This window comes from Meleagris gallopavo, chromosome 16, assembly GCF_000146605.3.
Source record: "Meleagris gallopavo isolate NT-WF06-2002-E0010 breed Aviagen turkey brand Nicholas breeding stock chromosome 16, Turkey_5.1, whole genome shotgun sequence".
Classification (NCBI taxonomy): Eukaryota; Metazoa; Chordata; class Aves; order Galliformes; family Phasianidae; genus Meleagris; species Meleagris gallopavo.
In genome coordinates, this window is record NC_015026.2 from 1,577,615 (window position 1) to 1,586,665 (window position 9,051).

Here is a 9,051-nt window from a genome sequence, read left to right on the forward strand (position 1 = left end):
CGGCCCCCCCCGCCGGCGCCGAGCTGAGCTGCGCGGAACCGCGGTGCCGTCAGAAAAGCCGGTCCCGTTACTTCCGAGCCTTTGGCTGCTCCGGAGCTGCTTTCCCCTGAGCAGCCGTGCCCAGGGGCTGCGGAGTTGATCCCCGACGGGCGTTTGCAAAGCCCAAAATCAGGAGTGGGGCAGTTTGCGTTGCCGGCACTGTGCTGGCAGAAGGGACTGGCAGTGTTCGGATCGCAGCCGGCCCTCGGGGTCCCGCAGCCATCCCTGGAGCCTTCGAGGCTTCCCCAGCACAGGTGTAAGCTGCCGGCCCCTAGAGCAGCTGGCACTGGCTGCGCTGCTCTCAGCCCCCTCTCTCTTTCTTACCATTGCACCGTCCTTGACCTCCCTGCCTCATTTTCTTGTCTCTCCTACCCCTCCGTTATTCCTGTGTTTCCCATCAGGTCCTTCACACCTTCTCCCTGCCCAGGGAGGTGGTGGAGTCGCCGTCCCTGGCAGTGTTCAAGAGGTGTCTGGATGAGGAGCTATGAGATCTGGGTTAGTGCTTGTGGTAGCAATGGTAATGGGAGGATGGTTGGACTAGATGATCTTATAGGTCCTTTCCAACCTTATGATTCTATGATTCTCCCCCAACCATTTGATTAGTGTATCATCCCTTCCCCGAGCTGTTTCTTTCCTCCCAGCCCAACCATTCCCCCTCCTGCATGGCAGGCTCCATCTCGCTGCTCAGCCTCTGTCCTGGGACTGCTGCTGACGATTTCTCCATCCAGCCCCTGCAGAGCATTGCTCAGCACTCATTGCTCACACCGAGGTTTGCTAGAGCCCCATCAGACATTCCCATAAGGTCACTAGCGTGTACGTCCATTTTCATCCAGTCCCAAAACCACAGCTCCATATGGCTTTTGTATCAGAAATCACTGTCAGGAGCATCTTTTGCTATATTGCCATCTCCATGCAAGGATGATGGAGTCAAGCGGGAGGGCAGCGTGCACTGAGAGCTCAGCAGTGCTGCACTCAGCAGTCCCCACAGAGCCACTCTGACCGCCAATAAACCAGCGCAGAGCAGCCCCACGGAGCCCTTGACAAGGGGGAAACCAAATTGCATGCAGAACCTCAATTGTCTACAGAGCTTCATGAAACTTAACAGTCACAAATTGTTTTCATATGTTTCCACCACACAAACAAGGAGAAGGAGTGCATGGTAACAAGAGAGATGAACTTGCAGGCCCCTCGGAAGGAACGCACTGGAGGCAGAGCTGCTCTGACCCACCCCTGCTCTCAGCCTCCTGCCAACAGTGGGTGTGTTTTGTGGGGAAAACAAAGTTCTTGCACTGAAAAATGATTTTTCACTCTTATACAACACCGTTGCAGCACTTCTCACACCACTCCAAGCTAAGGTGCTCCTCCTTTAGTGTACTATATCTTATCAGCCTAAAACACACAGAATGAGGCGACTTAAAGCCAGATACTGGCAGCAACAATCAGCCTGTGGTCATGACATGAGGCACGTCCATAGGATGTGTGGGCATGGAACAGGCTCCATGGGGTAGTGATCACATACGCTGCTCTCAGACATGGGGTTTGGGTGGTCCTGTGTGGGTCCAGGAGTTATCAATGTATTTTCATCTCTGTTCATTGAGTGTCGCTCCCTGGGAAGGCCTTAGGAGGTTCCCCTCCAAACCTGGTACGTGGTGGGATAGGTTGGCCCCAAGATGCAGGGCTGTACAACATCCCTCTCCAGCAGCTCTGAGGATGGTTCCCTATGCACTGGGATGGGATATCAGGTGTTTACCTCCAGCGGCGCTTCACAAGAATAAATCAGAGTCAGTGTGAGCCCAAAGCTGGTCATACCCACCCTGACCAGAAGAGCTTCCCAGATGCAAATGCACTTCTGAGGAGGACAAAATATACCTCCTGTGTTTGCTATTTGGGTCTTTCGTTTCCTTATCTGAAAGAAAAAGAGATCTCCTGAAAATAAAGAGGAGCATTTGGTCTTTTTCTGAAAAAGGAAAAGCCCAGCCTAGGTCTCAGCCAGCAAAGGGGAGATGATTTGCCTGACTCAGTATCCAAAGGGCTGCAATGGGAAGGAATGTTATGGGGAGAGATTGCAAGGAATGCTTCTGTTTCAAATGGTGCCTCCGAGGATCAGCTGAAGGACAGCACTCTTTTGGTGCTGGTTATGTCAACATGAGCATGTGATTACATGATTTTGCCTCATCCTTCTCTGCTGAAAACTGGCATTTCCTGTCTTCTGCTTAAAATCCATGAGGAACTGTGCTCCTGCCACAAAACGTGGTTGAGACTGTTCATAACAGCCACAGCCCTCTTGGATGTTGTATTGCAGAGCCACGCTGTGCTTAGAGCCAGCACAGTCCCTTTTCCATCACCTTTCTGTAGCCTGTGTGTGCTGCCCAGCAGCTCTATGAGGACAGCTGGGACACATCAGGAGCACAGTGGTCTATTTTTATCCGTATCACTTGTTATCTAGACAGATGGTTTGATTTTGACCTGCTTTATTCAGTATTTGGGCCAAAAAAGTATCCCAGTATACGGCAAGCACAGCTGAGAGCATCGGGTTGCAGCCTTCAAGGGGAAAACAGGGCTCCCCTGGCCCCCTTGGAAGCACACCAGCTTCACAGTGCCTCCTGTGCTGACATGAAGCAGCAGCACAGCCCTGGCAGCTGGCCTAGCACGGAGGGAAGAGGTCCAGAGCAGCCTGGGATTTCTCACGGGGAGGATTAATAACATAGAAACCCAAGCAAAGTCCCATGGACTTTCAAACGCAGGTGGCCTGGTCAGGAGCCAGAGAGGGAACTGCCAGGAGCTTGAGGATGGGGATTCCCCTCGGAGAATGCTTTGCCATGGCAGTTCTGAGGTCACATGCAGCCCCTTGTCAGGTTCCAGGGCACCCACGTCAGGTTGGGTTTTCAACTTGAGCGAGGAAGGTTTTTGCTTTTGTACCCCATGCACTGGGAAGATCCCATGGCCAGCAGAAGTGGGATCTGCTCACCAGGGCTGCTGCAGAAATTGCCTCCTGCTCATCCTTGCTACGTGTGTGCTGTTGCTTTCTGCCACAGCCTCACGCTGCGAGCACACTCAGCCTTTGCTCCTTCACCACTACCAAGGATTTAGCAGGTGGTTGGACTAGAGGTGAGAACGTAATTTAGGCACTGGTGACCTGATGGCCAGGATATGCTTGGCACTAACAGGCAGAAGAGAAGAAAGTGAGACTAATGGGTGATGGCTGACCCAAGTGCCTGCAGCACCTTCCCACCCCCTTCCTGGTACAGGCAGGGGTTCAGACTGGCAAAAAAATAATACTGACACTCTTTAGAATGCAAAATAAATACCAGTAAAGGCCACTAACAAGTAGCTTTGTCACAACTTGAATTTCTTACAATCCACTCAATTTACATTAAGTTCAAAAAACTAATGTCAGGCTGAAGCCTCTGTCACCCTCAGGCACAAGCAAATTTTGCCAACACCATTATGTTTGATCACGATGTGGCAATGAGGGGCACGGAAGTGGATCCAGCTTGGCAATTTCACGCAGCTCACAGAGTGCTGAGTGTGTTTGGGGCTGAGCTGGCGGGGCTGCACACAGCAGGGACTGGAGTTGAGCCAGGCATTAAGGTCGAGGGAAGTGCCCCCAGAATAAAGCCAAGCCCCATTGTCCTGGACCAGGACGACTCATTCGCATCTGAGGCACGTTTGGTGAGTCCGTGTGGGATGTGGGGAACAAAACCAGACTTCTCCCTGAAGACAAGGAGGGTGAGGAGGCAAAATGTTGAGAATGTGGGAAGCTGGTGGTCTCCCCGACCGCTTACAGCCACAGGAGCTGCTGCCCAGCAGGAGCATGAAGAAATCACATCAAAACTCAACCCAGGCATTTCCTGCCCCAATTAATTGCAATTGATGATTCCTAGCTCTGGCTGTGGGAAATGTGTGTGTTTTCAGTGGCAGAAGGAGGTGGAGGAGTGGAAATAACATAAAACTATGATTTCAGTGCCAGCCCTTACAGAAATATTTATTTTGAACTGCATTTCACCCAGAAAAGCCATTCAGATCAAAAGGGCAATTTTCATTTTGGTCAACCATTGGGGGAATTGGCAAAAATAATATATATAAAAAAGCATGAGTGAGGAAGGCCATTATATCCAAAATATTTAGGAAATACCACTTAGCAAAGTAACTCCCTTCTCCCCAGTTTACCCCACAACAACAAAAAAAGTTTTTAACATATATACATAAAGAGAACATACATATGTGCATATATGTTTCACAATGAGGGAAGAAAAATGTGATGGGGAAAGCAAGATGAAACCCCCAAAATATCTGCTATGCAGCATGAAAGATTCTTATCATTTCCCAATCCACTGCTGGCAAGAGATTCAGTCGTATTGCTCCAGGATTTGGAAGCTAGGCAGACTTATTCCAGAGCACACAAGGGCTCTTACAAAGCGGTCAAATATGGAGCAGACTCGCTGAGCCCATGATCAAACCTTGCTATCACAATGCAAGAACACAAGAAGCAGAATTCAAATGGCACAAATTACCTCCGAGTTAGTGATTTGTAATTCTGGAGTGCCTCTATTTGAAATGGTGAGCTTCACGTCCAACTTCTGCTAAAGACTTGAGAAGAACCTCCTCAGCCAAAGTAACAGGGTTGTACAAATCCAGTAAATCCTTACAGAAATCTTGACAAATACTTTTGGCATAAGCGAATTGGAGACAAAATAAGAGGCTGAAATTTCAAAGTGAAATCCTTTTTCCCTGTTTCTGCAACACAGCCCAGATCCACCCTGCATCAACAACCAATGTAACCATATCAAAGGTAAAAAGATAAACTGTAGTGAGTTAGACTTAAGGTGCAATATTTAATGTAAATTCTATTTCAGACAATCCAATTTCAGGGAATCTGGCCTAAACCGATGGATCCCTGTGCTTCCCAGGCAGTAGGAAAAGGTACAACTGGAAAGGTTTATTATTGGTACAACTGGAAAGGACTCTGTCCTTGTCCTTTATTAGTTTGGTCTTTCTGCACTAGTCCTCATTTTTCAAGTTGCAATGGGAACCAAAGAAAAAAGGCAGCTAGCTAACAAGGAGGAAGGCAAGCAAGGGATGAGAATTCCTAAGCTGAAAAAGACAACAACAGAGCTGAGTAGAAATCTTGACTCCTACCCAAGACCTCTGCATATATTACATTTTATTATAAACATTTATTTCAAAAAGTCTTCACTTGGAGCAGATGAGCCCAATGGAGTGATCCCAGTAGAGTGGTTTAGCACTAGCCAGCCCACAATTATCCATGCTGCTTGTTTATCCTCCCCTGACATTCTGGCACACGAAGCATTCTGAAATCATAGGGAGCTTCCTACTGCTCTAGGACTTGTGGAGCCCCAAAGCCAGTCATTCAGAAAAGTCCCGTGTTGCTGTTTGGAATACTTTCGGGTTGATATGTGACCAAGAGGTCTTCTCAGAGCCTTGGCTAAGGCAGACCATCTGCTCAAGAGACTTCTTTTAATGGGCATGACAATTGTACCAGTAAATATGGTCAAAGAGTCAGTTAAGCAGAAAGCAAAAAAAATTGGCCAACCTTCTGCAGGATTTGAAAACAAACAAACAAACAAAAAACCAAAAAATAGAGAACGTCTTCATTCCAGATTGCTACAAAGCCCCAGGATTTCAAGCTGTCCACAAAACGTCTGTACAAAATGTCTGAGTCTTTCAAAAAATAAACCCCAAAAGACCAGCGTGTCGACACAGTCCATTTTTAATGTAACCTACAGAAACATCTGAAAAAATGGGTGGGGGATTGTTTCAGAAAAGGACAAAGCCTTCCAGACTGCTCTCTTCCAAGATCTCTCAGTCCTGTGGATGAGATGGAGAGCTGTTTTACTGGTATCCCAGTGCAATTCCAACAGGGCACATTCAATTCTCTGGGGAAGGACAAGTTTGCAACTTCGCTGCCCCAATCTCCTGCAGCAGATGGGTTGTGCCCTCTGTGCATCTTTCCAGCAGTGGGGCCTTTCCTGGGTTCTGATGTCTATTTGGATTGCAGCCTTCAGTGCTAGCAAGTGAAAGAAGCTGCTCACTGTCTCAATCCTATTCTCCCCTGAATAAAGCCTTGCAGGAAAGGGAAGGGATCATTCCATTTCTTAAAGGGCAGCTGACTCCCCTCTAAATGGCCACATTCTTGTCCCACTTGCAGAGTGCAGCTGGTGCCAAACTTGGTCACAAAGACGTATTCACGGCTTTTTCCTTCCTACACATTCAGGAGTTGAAAGCCAGTTTGGTACAAACTCTCCGAAATGACTTATTCAGCAGCTGCTCGCCAGCTTCCTGTTTGCAAAGCAGGAGCTGGAGCCAGGGCACGAGCCCATACACTGTGCAGGCTGCCATGGGGAGACCCTGCTCCTCAGACAGCCCTCAGGCCAGAGAGCCTGCCAGCCATCCCTGGTGGGGCTTGGTTTGGGTAAAGGCCCCATCACCACGCTGGATTTTTCACCTTTGCTTTTGGTTTCATCACCAAATTTGCTCTTTCTTAAGGTTGCAGCTCCCTGGGACATGTTCCAGCTGTAATGAGGATCTTTTCGGCAGTAAATAATTCCTGCTGTCTCCAAAGGAATGAAGCAAATACTCAGCCTCAAGCTACTGAGCACTGAGGGCAGCCAGCTCCTACCCTTGCCAATAGCCATGGAAGCTATTATACTCCCTGGGATCAAGAGACTTAATGTCTTGTCTGAAAAACTACAGGAAAACATTATGGGAACAAGGACAAAGCTATCCCTCAGCTCTTAGGTTCATTTATAGCAGGGAGATTAGGCAAAATGGACAAGCTTTGCACAAAGCTTAACATAGTGCCATCTTTGCACTGGATCCTTCCTGGTACCCACTCACCTACATCACACTTTGGAATTGCAGAGATGCCAGACTGTAGGACTGTCCAGGTGCTTTTCAGTGGTGGGCAGATTGCTCCCAGTGGCTTGGGATGGCAGGTGTCCCTGTTTTGGGGTCACATTGGTTAACCAAGGAGAAAAACCCCTCAGTCTGTGCGAAGAAGGTGAACAGCCCATGGGAAAACCAGTGTCTGCTGTGAGTGTGTTGGTGGTAGCTCCTGTTTGCAGGGGGAGGTGACCACGAGGTTTTCTCAAGGGCAGCCTTGGGTTATGTGGGTTCTTCACCATGTGAGGCTTTAGCATGACTGCCAGCAACATGGTTTCTCCTCTCAGCTTCCTACATGGCTGGAAAATGCCTGCGTGGGTCTGCGATTCCCACATCCACGCTTGCTGCTCAGGTTACAGGGGAGAACTGAGAGCATCTGCAAGTCCGCTGACATCTCTGGTAAATGACTTGCCTCATACAAAAGTCAGCCTTCCCAAGAGCATGCCACAGCCTATGGGAAAGGATCCTTTTGCTACCAGATATAGGTGTGTTTCTTCTAAAGTGCCACGACCATTACAGCTCACTTCTTATAACCGAGCAAGCTGGCTCCTCATGGCCACCATGGTGATGTGAGGCAGCAAGACTGCATCAGCAGCCCCACGCTCTTTCACAGTTGTACAAAGTGGAAGCTCAGGCTGTCCTCAGATGGAATTACTTTCTCAGCAGCATGCTGATATGCTGGCTACAAAAGCTGGTAGAACGGATGCGCAGATGATCATTTGTTGCAGTTCGGTGGTAAATGAGCTCCTACCTGGTTTCCAGGAAGCAAGGAAACCCTTCCTGCCCTTTGAGTGTTTGCCCCTTCAGCTGTGGTTATTTGTACATGAATGAAAGTGGTCACACCTGACCCTGGCTGTGGATCAGAAACATTGCTCCACTGATCCGAAGAAATACAGAGACCTTTGAAGGTCAAGTGCTTTCTTGGTATTTTGGTGGTGAGAGAGCCAAGAGTTTGGCACCTTTCTGTATTTAGGATAAAGATCTGGAAGGTTTTCCTCAGAACTGAGGTGTGCAGTTACTGTGGTACCAAGAAAAGAGATGGCATGGAGGAATGGTGAGCATCCTAATGGCCGTGGAAAGGTCCCAGAGAGTTTGGCCGTGAATCAAGAAAGTCTGCAATGAATTTCTAGCTTTCATAAGCATATCCTGCATGTGCACATGTATGCAATTACAAATGGTCAGAGAGCCAGCATCAGAGCATTGAAAAGAAAACTCAGTCCTTGATCTAAAAGCCAGAGGAATCATGAGATCTTCATAGCGTTTAGTCAGACTGAGGAGTCAAATGATTTCTTCTGGATTTGAAATCTATGATTGTATCACACACACTCTAGGCCAGCCCTTAGTTATGCAGAATTAGCTAAGAGTTATGTTGGAGGAGCAAGATCTGGGGAAACAGCCCCATGAAGCACAAGGACCCACAACCCTATTGGAGCATCTTTGCAGGGCCAGCAACAGCAGCGCTCCACATCCCTTTGTAGTCCCTGCTCACACCTTTCCTTAAAGAACTCCCAACCTGGGAATTTGTTCTCAGGGCAGCCCCCTGCCCCACGGACCTGCCTACATAGCCTCTACACCAGTGATGGTGTTGGAGGATCCCACAGCTTCTGCCACCTGCACTCAGCTGCATGACCTGCCCATGGGAGTACACAGCACCATGCTCTGCCACAGTGTGCTCCTGAGATGAGGATCAGAAGTGCCTCTGGAAGGAGCAACAATCGCTGCCAAGAGTGGATTAGAGCGGGAACGAGGAGGGATTTGGCAGCTCGGACACCAGAGATGAAGGATATGGGTGTTGCAGGCATGGAGCCGAGGCACGTCGGCGCTCACGTCTTTCAGACACAGTGCACAGATGGCACCAATGGGACCGGAGCTCTCCTGGCCAGCCTCCATCCAGCGTTTCCCCTTCTTCTCCCTGAACTGTTTGTGCTCTCCCTTCTGCTCAGCTCTCTCTTGACTCTGCAGCTGTCTGGCTCTGAGCCACCCAAGCCTGGGCATCCTCTCTGGTTCAGGCCTCCTAGCCTGGGATACGGGAGCTATTACAATCCTCTTAGATTGCAAGGTGTGGATCTCTACTTTCTGGAAACGGGCCTATCCACATCAACATCTTTT